This window comes from Kogia breviceps, chromosome 10, assembly GCF_026419965.1.
Source record: "Kogia breviceps isolate mKogBre1 chromosome 10, mKogBre1 haplotype 1, whole genome shotgun sequence".
Lineage (NCBI taxonomy): Eukaryota > Metazoa > Chordata > Mammalia > Artiodactyla > Physeteridae > Kogia > Kogia breviceps.
Window position 1 is genome coordinate 43,453,204 of NC_081319.1, and position 15,085 is coordinate 43,468,288.

Sequence of the window (15,085 nt, forward strand, 5' to 3'; positions counted from 1 at the left end):
ACTGTGGGTGGGTGGGATCCGTTTTCTCCCTTGTTCTCCTGCTGCCTGCACCTGGCTCTGGCCCTGCCGTTCCTTCAGCAGCTCAGGGCCCACGCCCTGTTGAGGCTGAGACTGGCTGAGCCCTGGCTGCAAGCTTTCCGGTGATGCCAGCGTAAGGAGAGATCGGGGTAGATCTGAGGACACTCCAGGCTCAGGCCCAGCCATACCCCTCAGGCCTGGGAGGGCAGGCCCCCAGCTTTGCAGGGAGGACCCACTTCTGGCTGGGGAAGTACAAGGAGCCTCTATCTCACACAGCTCCATCATGTAGGGGAGCCTGGATGAGATTTGATTCAAAGATCACACAAAGATCATACTCTTCTAGATGCCGGCACCCCATGAATCTCGCCCTCACGCAGGACAGCCTCTCCACCAGCAAGTCTCTCCACCTATAGCAGCTTCTCCACCTGCACCAGCTTCTCCACCTTCACCAGCTTCTCCATCTGTACCACCCCTACACCTGCTCCCCAGGCTGGGACAGCTTCTTCCAGATGATCCCTCTTCTTGGGCCAGTTTCCCCTGTCCTATCGGTGTCCCTTGAGCTCTAGGTACCCCCTACTCCATTTTATCTCAAGTTCATCCGCTTATGTTACTGGGTGCCTCTCTCCCTCAGTTCTGCTGGCACCTGAGAGTTCCTGGGAGCAAACTGTGAACCCTCCTTTTCAAACTGGCTCCTCCTGACACCATTTCCTCTGACACTGGCCACAATTCCCCAGCTCCACCAAACATCAGGCCTCCATCCCCAAGGCCACGGCCCTGGGATGGGCCTCCTGGCCCCAGCTGGGACCAGTCTGATCCCATTGCCACCAGCCTCCTCCCTCTTTCCCTCCACCCACCATGTGCAGCTCCCACCACTCCCTAGTTCAGACATTAAACACTGTCCATGCCCTGTGCAGAGCCAGGGCAGAGCCACCTCATGCTCCCCTCACTATGCCACCCCCTCCAGGACGCCCTCTCTGATTGCCCACCCACACTGACCTCCCTCCTCTGGGTCAGGAGGCTGAGCCCCACATCCAGCCAGCCCTGGATCTCTTCCTGGCCTCGGCTGCTCTCTGACACTTGTTAGCGTGGGTCTGGTCTCCCCAAACATCTTGGAAACCTCATCTTGGGGCAAGGCTGGGTCCTCTGAGTCACTGGCCTGTAGGTGTGGGAATTCACATCAGGGCGGAGATGCTGTGGGGGGAGAATATGGACTGTTCACACCAGAAACTGGAACGCCCTAGACTGTCTCATCTTTTTGTCTCCTCCTGATGCACAGGGCACACAGCTGGTGCTCAGTCAATGGTGGTTACAATGCCGTGACACGGGACACAACAGCCTGGCAGCCTGCAGTGCAGCCATGCAGTGCTGGGGTGGAGGAGGGATGCGCAGGACTTCCCTGGTTTTAGCACTAAAATTCCTGCATCCCAGATGCCCTTCAGTCCTGGACAAACCAGGCCAGTTGGCCGTCCCTGGGGTGAGGAGGGACCAGACTCCAGCTTAACCCCCCCTTGCAGCCCCTTCCTGCCCACTCCCCTGGCTCCTGAAGGCAGTTCCTGAGTCGCGTCTGGCATTCTGCTCGCCTTGGAATCGGAGCCACAACACGCAAAGAATATTCTTTGCCATGTAAATTTATTCAAAGAGCTCTGTGGAAGTGATTCCCTGTCTTCCTAGAAAATCTCTGCCAGCTTCCTCTGCTCTGGGCGCCTCCTTCCTGCCCTGCAGTCCAGGTGACCTCGTGCTGGAGCACCCACCACCTTGGGCACTAGTTCCACCTGTGCCCTTCCACTGCCCCGCAGTCCTGAGGGCTCAGGGAGAGGGTGTGGGTGGCCCTGAAGCAGGGGTTCACTCCCCACAGGTGTGAGGAGTATCAGGAGCCACTTCATTTCTCCCTTGAGGAGAACACATTGAAACTAATCAACACCTCAACCCGTAGACTCATTTTAATGACTCAGTGAACATTTAATCAGCACCCACTGTGTACATGGCCCTACAAATGACTTCTTAGAATGCTTTTCTTCCCTAGGTGAAGAAAATCAAAATCAACACGTGTGATGACAAGAAAGGGGGAAAAGTCATCAGCAAAAAGAGTATGGTAGCCTTTAAGGAAATTTCTACTCGGTCTTGTTGAGATTGGCAATGAGGAAATGCCCTGGGCCAGAGAACCCAGCCCTGTGACCGGGTCTGCTCACCCCTCTATCTCTGGAAGACTTCCTAGTCCTACACGGGATAGGGGCATGGTTAGGCCTATGGCTTGGAAGCAAGACTGCCTGTGTGAACCTGGGTCCTGGCCACTTGTATGTTCTTGGGCAAGTTAACTGATGGTTCTCTACCTCAGTTTTCCCATAGGTAAAATGGGGTTAATATTAGTACCTATTTCACAGGGCTGTTCTGAGGCATAAGTGTATTAATACTTGCACATGCTCGGCACACAGAAAGTGTTCAATGAGTGTCATTTGCTATAATAATTGTGGCTATTGTTGCCATTCTTTTTCTCCTAAGAAATCCAGCTCAGAAGACCCTTCTCTGAAAATCCTTGTCGCTGCACACACCAGCCATCCCTGCCTGGCTGGCCCTTCCCTTCTCTGTGTTCCTGGCACACTGCGTTCCTATACTGGCTTCATCACAGGGTAGAGTAATTTGCTTCCACATCTGCCTCTCCCTCTGGCTGTGTCCTGAGCTCCCAAAGCGCAGTCTGGCCTCAGAGAGGTGTCTATAAGGGCCTGGTGAATGAAGGAATGAACGCATGAATGAATGAGTGCCAGATTAACCTTCCTACTGCCCAGCCACTAACCCACACTGTGACCTTGGGACAACGTTATTACCACTCTCCCTCCCCCGCTTCTGGACCTCAGTTTCCTCAACCATGAGCTGGGGTGGGTCATCCCAGCAGCATCACTTGCTCATTATGTGCCTGGAACTGCGCTTATTCCATCCTTATAACAATCCTAGGAAGAGGGGGTGTTATTATACCCATTGTACAGATGGGAAATCTGATGCTTCAGTCTGTCTGAAGCCAGGCCTTAAGCCTAACCACTGCATGACATTGCCTCCCACCTCTGAGGACATGGAGAGCAGGGAGGAAGGGTCAGGGCTATCTGTGGCCTGCCCACCTGGGCTGAGTATGTCTGCGATCCTCGCTCCAAAGCTAAGAGCCAGCCCATCAGCCTCCTCTGAGGCTGGTCTTCCCTCTTCGCAGCCTGTGTGGCCAGATGGTCCCAGGGAGACCTGGCCAATTTCTTCCCTTGCCCAGAGTCAGCATTTTCTCTGACAGTGGTTTTCTCTCCAGCTCTCCACACCAGGTAGAGCTGCCCAGTCCCATAGGAAAGCCACTCTGCACCTGTGGCTAGCGAGCACCTGGCAGGTGGCTAGTGCCAATCCAGATGTGCTGTTGTTACATCCACACTGGTTTGGAAAGCTTAGCATGATAAAGAATGTCACCTATTTCATTACTAACTTTTAAATATCGATTAAAATTTAAACTGATCATATTTTGGATATATGTACTGGGTGAAATAAAATATATTAAAATTAATTTCACCTGTTTCTTTTTACTTTTTAAAATGCAGTTAGTAGAAAATTTTAAATTGCATATGTGACTTGCATTTGTAACTCAAATTATCTCTATTGGATGGCACTGTGGTAGAGTTCCAGCCACGGGGCCCTAAACCCTTACAGAACTACACCTGCTTAGGGGCTGGGCCTCAGGCTAGCCTGGGGGTGGGGGAGGGGAGGGAGCCGAAAACGGAGGGGAGGAGGGCTGGAAGGTGGGGATGGGTGGAAGGAGGGTTGGAGAGTGGGGATCCCACAGGTTGGGATGGTAGGGGGTGGGGGGAAGGGGAGGGGTCGACAGTGTGTTTCAGGCCATCCCTCCTGCCCAGGCAATTATATGCACAGTCCTGTCTCTCCCGGGGTAACCACTTGGACAAAGGCTCAGCGGGGGTGCCAGCTGGTGCTGTGGCCTGTGCATTCAGGTCCCTGCTCCCAGATCAAAGGCACATTGGCACGTCCCCGTGCGTGCAGGGCCTCAGCTAACCGGCTCCCTGCAGGCTCCTCTCCTTTGAGGCTGCACAGGCATTAACCCTGTCCAGTCTGGACCCCAGTCCTCGGGAAGGGGGAGAGGCATCATGAAGGGGCTTTCCTTCTCTAGTTGCCATCCCAGCCCCCAGCAATCTGAGGAAGTCCTGAAGAATCATCTTCATCCCTCCCAGAGGTGAACATACCCACCCCAGAAGCTGGGGATGCCCTCATTTACATGCATTTGCATCTCATTTATTCCAACAGTCAGGCTGAAGCCAAGGCTAATTCAGCTGACAGTAAAAACCTCACCCTCTTGCTCTGCTGAAGTGATTCCCCAGGCAGGGATGAAAAGGGGGTCCCTGAGACCAGGCCCCCTTCTGGACTGGGAGCTGATGGAAGAGCCGTATGGAGGGAGGGGCACTTTTGACCTGAGTCTTGAACTCAGCCCAAGCCTCCTTCCTGCCTTTTCATCCCCCTTCCCCATTTAAGGATGGGGACCTGGGGGCTGGGAAGTGCCAGTTCATCCCATCATCTCATCTGAGTGTTCAGTGGTGTTTTGGTGCCAGGCCAGGGGAAACACAAACTCCCCAAGTCATGTAGGGCCCCTTCCACCGGGCACACATCACCCCCTTCCCCCAAGCCCGAGTCTTCCTCTGAAGGCCCTGTACCACTCCATGACTAAGGGAGCTATAATGTGCTGAGCAGCTCTGAGCTGTCAGAGCTTCTGGGGCCCTGGGTCTTCTGGGGGGAGACCTGGATGATCTACTATTTGGAGACCACAGAGCCCAGAAGTTGAAGAGCTGGCTCAGTCAGCCTGGGGCACTTCTGCCCCAGACCCTGTAGAGCTACACCCACACAATACATACAATCGTGCCAGAAAGGTGTCCACTTGTGGCCCAGGAAACACCCTCCTGGAACAGAGGTGCCTCTGAGACAGCAATCAGCATCCCAAGTCTCTCTCCAGCCCAGTTCCTTCCAACTCACTTTCCCCATCTGGGCTGAAAAAAGATTCCGCAGTGGAACTGTTCAGACGCCACGGCAACCTAGGCATTTTGGGGGCACCTACTGTGTGCACTGAAGGAGACAGAAATGCACCCAGAGAAACCTAGGAGCCCTATGCTACAGGGTCATTTAGCCCCCAGAGGGATAAGCCAAACCACTAATCCACAAAGTCCACACGGCAGAAGTGTCCATGACACAGTATAGCCAAATGTGCAACCCTTGTGCCTTGATACTCTTTTAAATTGAGGTATAATGCATATACAAGAAAATGCACAGATTTTAGGTGTACAGCTGGATGAATTTTAATAAATGTATATGCCTGTGTAACTACTACGCCAATTAAGATGTTTCCCCACTGTCCCTTTCCAGTCAACTTTTCTGACTTCTATCACCATAGATTAGTTTTGCCTGTTCTGGAACTTCTTATACATGGAATCACACCGTATGGGCTCTTGTGTGTCAGCTGTTCTTATGTAACATAATGCTTTTGAGAATTTACTTTTTATTTGTCGGTGAGTGCCATTTAAGTTACTTGTGCAATACACTGGGAACACAAGTGAACCATCTGGGGACAAGTCCTTAATTCAATCATAAAACTCGAGGGCTGGAAGGGACCTGAAGTCCAGCAGTCTCCGGGTACAGTCGGCCCCAGGGGATCCTTAGGGAGTTTTTTTCTCTCCTTCCCTCAGACATTTCCTGAAATGGAAGCTCAGCAATTACACACCTAATAAACACCCAGGGCCAGCAAGTGAGTGGGGGCTTTCCCTACGTTTCCAGTTTTGTTATCAACTAGCTGTCGCTTTATTTCACTGGCAGTCCGTGCTGCTTGTGACCCAGCACGGTGGCAGGGTCAGCACCGCAAATGGCCGGCTGAGCTCCTGTGTCTTCTGCTCAAGTCTGGCCGTGGTGGGCAGGACTCTGTCGCTCAGCCTCCCTGTACCCACACACCAGTAGGGTGTCCCCTGGGTGGGGCCCTGGGCCCAGCAGGGAATGGACCCAGGGCTGGGATTCTTTCCAGGAAAAGACCCAGAGCTAGGCAGCAGAGGGAGGGCACCTGGGCTCTGAGGGGCTCTTTGGACCACTTCCGTGCTATCGGCCCAGGTCGATGAGGCTGGGACTTTGATGGCCAGGCAGGAGGTATTGATTGGGCTGGGCTGGTCCCTCCCATGGTCTGATCTCCCCCACCCCTCATCTTAGATCCTCCCGGGCACCTCCCAGGCCAGCCCGGATGGAGGGATGCTAAGGTAGCCTGAGAACTGAGTTGGTACTTCAAGCCAGATTACCCTCCCTGCTCTGCTGTCTCTCTGAGAACTGCCTCTTGAGCCAGGTCCTTCCTTCACACAGGCTTTCAAGGAATCAATACCTGCCAGAAAGGTGTTTACCACCCTCCTGATGCCACGAAGAGCCTTCTACTGTTCAAGATCCATTCCCAGAAAGCACGGAGAATACCTGGGCAAGGCCTGGGTGGGGCAGGGAGTCACTGGCTCTGGGCTTAGTGCCACTTGCATGCCTGTGTGACCTTGAGCCTATGGGGTGACCAGTACCAGCCCTTGGCCTCTCAGGGCTGTAAGGAGGGGAGTGAAAGCCCTTGCAGATGATGACAGCGGGATCTCCAAGGGGGTGAGGCATCTTCTCGGGCCCACACAGACTCCGTGAGAGCAGCTTCGTCCTTCCACTCAGCTAATACCTCTGTGGGGATGTGACTTTCCACTGTCTCCCTGGGAGATTTAATCAGAAGAAAAACTGAAGGGGAGAGAAAGAGAAAGAACTCCAGCCTCGGAGCATAAACATTCTTCCGAAAATAGGCCTGAAAACTTGATCTGATCCCTTTCACCTCTCCAAATGCTGTGCATCTTCCATGGCTGGGCTCCAATCCCACCTCCTCCAGGCAGCCTCCCCTGGTTGCTCTGGGCCACACTGACCTCCCACTGGAAAGGCTAAGCTTCCAATGCCAACCTCACATTTACTCCTGGGCAGACCTCTCTCTGGCCAGTGGGGTAAACCTGGGAGGCTCTGAGAGTCCTCTTCTGCCAGTAAACAGAGTGAGGAATGAACAAGAGATTGATAAACTGTCCCATCAGACTCTGGTTTCAACAATCACAATGAAATTTTCTGTTGGGCTTGGGGCATACTGGATACCCCTCCAGGAAACAGACTTGGAGATAGGTGGACTATGGGCATCCAAGCTCCCCAGCCCACGGCTGTGGTAACTCTGCAGGGATGGGATGAAGCAGGTCTGGCAAGGGAGGTGATATGAATTTCAGAGTCCATGAATCAGATGGCTCCAATGCTCTGCCAGATGCAGTGGCTGCCCCCAAAAAGCCCGGTCCTGGATTTCCTCCACTATTTGAGGGCCCCAGGTCCCAGGAATTCTCTTGGGGTCTCTATAAATAGCACCCATCCCATATTGATCATCTTAAAAATACACAGGATGTTCCAGGACCACAGAGAGGAGAAGTGTCTAAATATAGTGTCACCCTCAGGAACCGCTGGCAGCCTGAGGTGAGTCGTGTAAGCCGTGCATAAGCAAAGGGGCAGTCTGAAGAGGCTAACGACTGAGTGGGGGGAGGTGGAATAGAGGCAAGGGACCTCTCTATCTCCACACCAGTCCCTTTGCTCCAGCACAGCAGCCAACCCTGCTCAGGAGCTTGGCCCTGCCTCAGGGCCTTTGTACTGGCATTCCCCTCTTTACAAGACATTCTTGCCCCAGATCTCCTCAGGATTGCTTCTTTCTTGTTATTCAGGTCTCAGTTTAGTCCCCTCCTTCAAGATGCCTTCCATGAGCAGCCAGTCTAGCGTCACTCCCATCTCTCCATCACAACATCCTGTTTTATTTCCTTCATAGTACCGGTCACAATCTAAAATTATCTTCTGTATTTAACTGTTTCGTGGTACCCAGCCTGTCTTTCCCAACAGTATGTAAACTTCATGAGAGCAGTTATTGTATCTGAATTGTATAGCTTCTAGAATGTTCCATGACAGAGATTAGGTGCTGGATGTCCTGTCCAGGCTCTCTCCGACCACCTGAGGCTGAACTCAGCCTCAGACCTCTGCCGCAGGTCAGTCTGGGCTGGCAGAGGGCAGTGGGCATCAAATCCTGGGCTCACTTCGAAGCCTCACCACCCCTGTGACCCCCCTCCCTGCATCATCCAGCCTCTCTCCACAGGCTGCCCCCTGGCTTCACCTTCTCTTCTCTGTCTCCTTTGTGGATTTAGCCACAGGACTTTTAGCCCAGGCCCTCTACTCCTGGAAACCTGCTCTAGACGACCTCATCTTATCTTCAGACACTGGCTTTCTGGAACACTTTTCTCTCCTCAGAGCAAATCTCCCTCTCCTCCTACTCCCTGCCCCCAGCAGGAATCACAGCTCCTGCCATCAAAATCACCCTCTCAGAGCTTCATAGGAAGAGGCATTTCACCCCAGGCCTTCCTGACCGGCCCACTGGACAAACCAGAGCAACTGAGACCCCACGGGCACGCTTTCAACTCACAGACCTCTGGCCCTCCCTGTGAGGGAAAGCATCTTCCCCACAATCTCACACACATGGACGCACTGCACGGACGCACACGCCTGCAGTGTCCACCCCAGGCTCTTCCTGCTGCCCTCCCTCGACCCCACCCTGTCCCCAGCTCCCGTCTATCTCTCTCTTCCCTTTTAAACCATCAAACTCTTTGAAAAAGCTGTCTACACATGCTCTCTCCACATCCTCACCTCCTGCTCACTCCTCAACCCACTCCAAACTGGATTCCATTCTCATCAATTCATTCATTCATTCATTCATCAAAATCCATCTCTACCCAGGACCACGTTCTGTGGGTGCCAAGAGGAAAATTTCTGTTGTCAAGGTCACCAGCACCCTCACAGTCGCTCAGTCTAATGGGCACTCTTTTTTAAATTATGCATTCTTTTTCATCTTCCCGTGAACTTCTCAAAACGTATCTTCTTAACTCTCCCAGCACAAACAGGAGACTCCCGGGACACGCACCCTCCGTGCTTTCTGTGACACCTCCCACTGCTGGCTGTCCTCCTACCTCTCTGACTGCTCCTTGCCAGCCTCCCTTGCAGACTTCTCCAGCCTCAAGTGTTGGAGTGCCTCAGGGCTCCAGAGTGAACTCTCTTCTCTCCCACCCTCTTCTCCACATTAGGATCACCTGGGTGCTTTCAAGACTACTGATGCCTGGGCCTCACCTCAGAGTCAACTGAATTAGAATTTCTGGGGGTGGAGTCTGGGCATAGGTTGGTTTTGTTTAAAAACGCTTTCCCTGTGCGCCTGCAGCCTGTGATCTGCAACAAGAGGAGTCACCACAATGACAAGCCCACCTACCACAACAAAGAGTGGCCCCTGCTCTCCGCAACTAGAGAAAGCCCGCGCGCAGCAACAAGGACCCAGCACAGCCATAAATTAATTAATTAATTAATTAATTAATTAAAAAAAAAAAAAGCTTTCCAAGTGATGCTAATATCGCCAGGGTTGAGAACCACTGGTCTGCATTCTCACTGGAAAATCTAATTCACTGCCATGGCTCCAACAACCAGCCTCTGCAGACGATTCCAAGTTCCTACCTCCAGCCCAGATCTCCTTCCTAGACCCTGAACCCTTCCCTCCAACTGACTGCTAGATATCGGCATCTCCCTGGAAGCACTACACGTTCAGATCAGGACCCTGAAACATCCATCACCTTGTCCTCTGTTCTGCATCAAGCTTGCCAACCCAAACTCCACTTGCCCATCCCCCACCATTCCCCACCGTGTGATACAGCAGCAGTGAATCTCACTTAGTGAGCAACCGATGTTGGGGATGGGAGAGTGCCATATCCCTTAACACGGAAGGAAGTTGGAATATCACAGGTTGTATCACCTGTGGTCACCTGCCTGTCCCTCTCCTTCAACTGAAAAACTTTGGACAGCATCCATGGTCTGCCTTGGAGAGGTAGCACAATGCAAAGCACATATACTGACACCTGGGCTCAAACTGAAGTCCCGCTACTTAGTAGATGTGTGACAGTGAGCAAGTTACTTAACCTTTCTGGGCCTTCAGTTTCACCACCTGCAAATTGGTCATTATTATGGTGTCTGCCTTCAGGGTTGATTCAAGGATTTAGCAAGATGAGTCTTATAAAGTGCTTAGTGCTGTGACTGGCTGGCAGAAAGCACTCAGTGAATGTTAGCTATTTTTAGTACCATTACTGAGGATAAATTCCCAATTCCTGAGCGGAGCTCCAAGGGCCCCCGTGACTGTGACCTTGGCTTTAGCTTTTGCTCTTCTCTACCTCACACCAAGGGACCCAATAGGTCACTGAACAATTGTACTATTTCACATCTCTGTGCTGTTGTACGTGATAGTCCTGATGGCTAGACTGCACCTTCTCTACCTAGAAAACTCCTATTCATCCTTCAAAATCCAGCTGGAAAGTTATTTTTGTTAGATAGATACCCTTGACTCTCCTGGCCAAAGGCAATCACTCCTCTTTTGAGTGGGCTGTGGGCACACAGTTCTATCATTGTATACTTTTCCAATAAGCTTCCCAAGGGTCAGCAGGAACCAGCCTCCTATAAACAGAACAGAGACTGCCATTTACCACTGTCCCAGGCTGCCCCCAGGACTCCCTTCCCCTTGGATTCCCTGAGCACCAGCCTCTTGTTCTCCCCAACTCCCAGTTGTCTCTGGTACTTCCTACCACTCCTCCGAGCTCCATCTTCATGTTGAGTGAGTCAATCCTGGAAATTTTCCGGAGGGGCTTCAATTACCACTGAGTTGGGACCAAGCACCCCAAAGGCATAGCAGCTGCCTGTGCCACACTGGGCTGAATGCTAGTTCTTGGCACCTTAGGGCCACTTCCCTTTCTGCTCAGATTCTCTTTGATCAGTCCTAGGTCAATTTGGCTCTCAGAAATTAGATCTCAAGGCATCTTCACCCTGAGTGGGGCCCCCAGTCCACTGACTCTCTAGGTGACCTTGGATTAGTCCCTGACCCACTCTCAGCTTCAGTTTCCCCCCTGCCCCCACACAATGTGGTGGTGATGATAGGGTTACTGAGGCTCATTTCAGCATGGGGCTGAACATTCTAGTTTAAAATCTGTGTTCCACACTCTGGCTGTTCCCTGACCCTCCCCTCCCCTCGCTCCTGTGACTGCAGCAGGGCTTGAGCTATCAGGCCGTGCCAGCTTCATTCCACCTTCCAGCTCCATTACCACCCACTCACATGCACCTGCCCAATTCTAACTGGGAGAGGCTGAGGGCAGCAGCAGGGGCCTGTCCTCCTGATGACCTGGGCCTCTGCCGCTCAGGGTCCCTCTGGATCCTGAAGGGATAGTGGGAATCACGGAGAGAGCGGATGTGCTGTGGCAGGCACGGTGGGGTCACGTGGAGTGCCTGTCTCCACAGGGCAGTCTAGCCTCCCAGTGGAGGTGCCTGCGTTCTCGGCAGGATGGGAGGAGACAGCTGGGGAAATGGAATGGCAGCCCAGAACCCCAAGAGGAGACTGATCCTGTCACCCTCACTGGTCTCAAAGCACTAAGGAGAGAAGATCGACTTCTGCCACAACCTCGGCCATGGCTTCCTGATTCGGGGCTGTGCCCTGGCCTCCAACAGGTGTTTGCAAGGCGTGCCTAAGGCCAGGGCCTTGTGCCCAGCACCCCACCACCACCACCAGCACTCTCCACAACTCCATCCCCCACAAGGCTAGGCACCTCTACTTCCTTCCAGGGCACCACCAAAGACGATTAAAAAACAAGTAGAAAACGGCCTCCGGCCTCCCGGGTCAGAGCTAGGAGGGCAAAGAACTCTCCCCATCCCAGAGCACAGATATCTCCCCTGTAGAGAGCACACGGAGACCTCTCCACTTCAGGGCTCACAGAGACCACATGTGTCCCCGTTAGGGCGTCAAGAGGGCACAGAGATCTCTTTACGGTCAGAGCGCGCAGAGATAGGGCACACAACATAGATCTCTCCCCCGTCAGGGTGCACATAGATCTGTCCCCGGTCAGGACTGGCAGAGATCTCACCCCAGAGAGGACACCCCCAGCGGACTGCTCCGCGGGGCCCAGAGAAAGGGGGGTGGCATAGCCCCTTCCTCCATTCCCAGCCCTGCTCGGTCAGTTCCCCCACTCTCTACGCGTCTAGTCGCTGTTCTGACCTTGGGGTCTCTGGCCTCGGGAATCCGGGTGCCAATCCCAGACCCCTCCCCGAGCTTGCGCCAGGATCGGCCGGGAAGCCGGAGCCGCAGCTCCCCCCCGCCCCCGGCCCTCGACAGCGCACTGGGAAACCCGGAAGGAAAGGGAAGGGGAGGGGGCGTGCGCCGATTAGCAGACGCCCCCCGCTCCCGGGGATCCCCTCCAGCCAGGCTGCTCTGCGCCCCTTCTTCTCCCCTTCCCACCCTCGGGTGCAGAGATGGGGGAGGGAGCCTGCCTGCGGACCCGGGGCAGGGGAGAGGGCCCGCAGCAGTTGGAGGCTCCAACCCTCGGGGAGGAAAGTTGGGCGGCGGCAGGCAGAGGGGGTTCCGGCCGGGCCGGGGCTGCCGGGCGCAGGGGTGCTCGCTCACCTGCTGGTCCCCCGGCCGGAGACCCGGAATGGGCGGCTGCGGCTCGGCGCGGACTCGGCTCGGCGCGGGGCTCCGGGCACTGGGCGCAGGCTCAGCGACCCCGGGGGCGCGATCCCCGCATCCCACGGGCGCCGCCGCCGTCGTCTCGGCTCCGCGGCTGGGCTTGGGCTCCTGGGCTCCGCGGGCGGCGCGGGCTCGAGCTGGGGGCGGGGTCGGGGGCGGGCCCCGCCTGGGTTCGGCCTGGGGCTTGGGGCCCCGGGCTGGCTCCGCCCCAGAGCAACGGGCCCCGGGCTCCGCACGTGGCGCTCCGCTGGCTCAGAGGGTGAAGCCCTGGGCACCCACTGGGGCGCACACCCCCGCGCTGACCCGGGGGCGCCCCGCTACAGAAAGCGGCCCACGCGGACACGGACAGACGCGCGCAGACCTGGCACACGCGGGGGTACACACACAGCGACCTGGCGACGCTTCGCCACAGTTAGCCGCCTACGGCCGACGCGGACAGGCACACACCCCGGCACACGCGGAGTACGCACGCACACATCCTCACTGACTTGGGGACCTTACCCAAGCCACCCACCCCTGTGGACACAAACATACACTGACACTCGGAGACACCCGCTGTCACTGACACACACAGACTCCCACACGGGCACAAGCAGACACATCATTGACACACACCGACACTGAGGCAGTCATACTCTGACAAACTCAGGGACACCTGCATGACTCAGAGACACACATCTACTGACACACTGACACAGAGACACACACATAGAACCACAGTCTCCTAGAGACACACACACAGAGCACACAAGTCTGCACAATGGTAGACACTTGTACTGACATATAGGCACTGACAGAAACACACACCCAGACCAGAAACAACCAACAGACACAACCAACTAACACAGACACACCCACACTGAAACACATGCACTCACTTCACCCTGTTGAGCTACAGAAAACCTGCACCTTGACACACACGGAGGCTACATGCTGACAATGAGACAGACTGTCTCTCACACATGGATGCAGAGACCCATACACTGACAAGCACAGCCGCTCACACACGCAGGCTGACCCACAGGGAGATGTACCCACGAACACACATCCTTGTTTAAGAGAAACAGGCCACCAGGTTTTACCCACAGGCCAGTAACAACATTGGAAGGGACCGGCTATTGCCCAGAGTCAACACAGGAGTACACACATAAACACACACACACACACACACACACACACACACACACACACACACACACACACACACACAGCGTTTGTCTTCTTCCCCAGCAACCTTCTAATCTCTCCTGACATACTTTCAAGGCTCCTAAATCGTTTTCAGAGGGCACCCAGGTGCTGTGTTTGGGAGTTCAAAGGCTATGACCTGCCTCTCCACTTTTGGGATCTTGGAGAGGTCACCAGGGGGCCATCCTCCGTTTGGGACTTGGGTGTGGGGCTCCTGGGGTCACTGGGTGCTTTACGTATACACCGAGGAGCTACCGGTGCTGCAGGAGGGGGCGGGTCAGCCAGCCCAGAGTGCGGGAATCAGTAAGAAAGCCAGTCTACAGAAAAGGACCGGACACAGGACCCTTTCTGGCCCTCGGTCTGGTAGGGTAGCTGGCGAGGGACAGATGAACCACGTTCTGGCCACCTGCTTCTAGCCCCATGGTGGGCCTCAGGTTGGCCAGCATCTCCCACTAGCGGCCAGAGAGGGAAGTGCAGACAATGTCAATTTTTCAGCCCGGTGTGGCACCCTCTGAGCCCACCCCTCCTAGGTGGGAGGAGCGGGCAGCAGAACCCGGGTCCTCCCTGAGGTTTTCCACCAGGCTTCTGGGGCCCCAGAATGAAGATTCAAACTTGCAGACGAACATTGGGCCAAGCAGGAGACTGAGATAGAACGGAGACTGCTGGGGGTGGGCTTAGAGAGACCCCTTGCTTCATCTACATCTAGCAGAGGTGGGGTTCTCACATTCCTCCTTGGTGCTGGGCACTTGGATGTTGCCCGCAGGAGAGGCACGCACCCCGGATTTAAGCGAGGGGAGAGAAGCTCATGAGAAGGAGGAAATAGAGCTCTGATTCGGTTCTAATTCGGAGATTCAGCCAATGTATCTGGTGGCCCGAGAGTGGTGGCAGAGGGCAGGAGAGGTCAACGGGCCAGAGACAGGGCACGTCCTACAAGGAGCCCTTGCCAAGATCTTGGAGACTCCCTTCTCTTCACCAGACCCCACTTAATTGAAGCAGAAACATGCAGTCGGCAGTCAGAAAACAATCCAAGGTTTTTAAAACTCCTGTTGCTTTTATTCCACCCTTCCCCTTAGCTCAGGTTCAAAGTTGGGTTAAGCACTTTGTTGTTGTGCATCCACGCAGGATTCCCCTCTGGTATTACTTCCTTTTATTTCTGCTCCCTGCTACTACTGTCACCTACTCCCTCGCTGTCCTCTCTCTCCCCACACAGGCATCCATTCTTATAACTAGGTCTTTAAATATGTACACATCTTTGTAAAA

The 15,085-nt window shown here is 54.4% G+C and overlaps 1 protein-coding gene across 1 annotated transcript in view; it reads right to left on the reverse strand.

Moving 5' to 3' along the window:
* SCN5A (sodium voltage-gated channel alpha subunit 5) overlaps window positions 1-12,740 on the reverse strand; it is a 111,343-nt gene extending 98,603 nt beyond the window's left edge. The window contains exon 1 of the mRNA XM_059075922.2: window positions 12,578-12,740. The gene's annotated coding sequence lies outside the window, so the exon portion shown is untranslated. The remainder of the gene's footprint in view (window positions 1-12,577) is intronic.
* Between the last annotated feature and the right edge of the window lie 2,345 nt (window positions 12,741-15,085).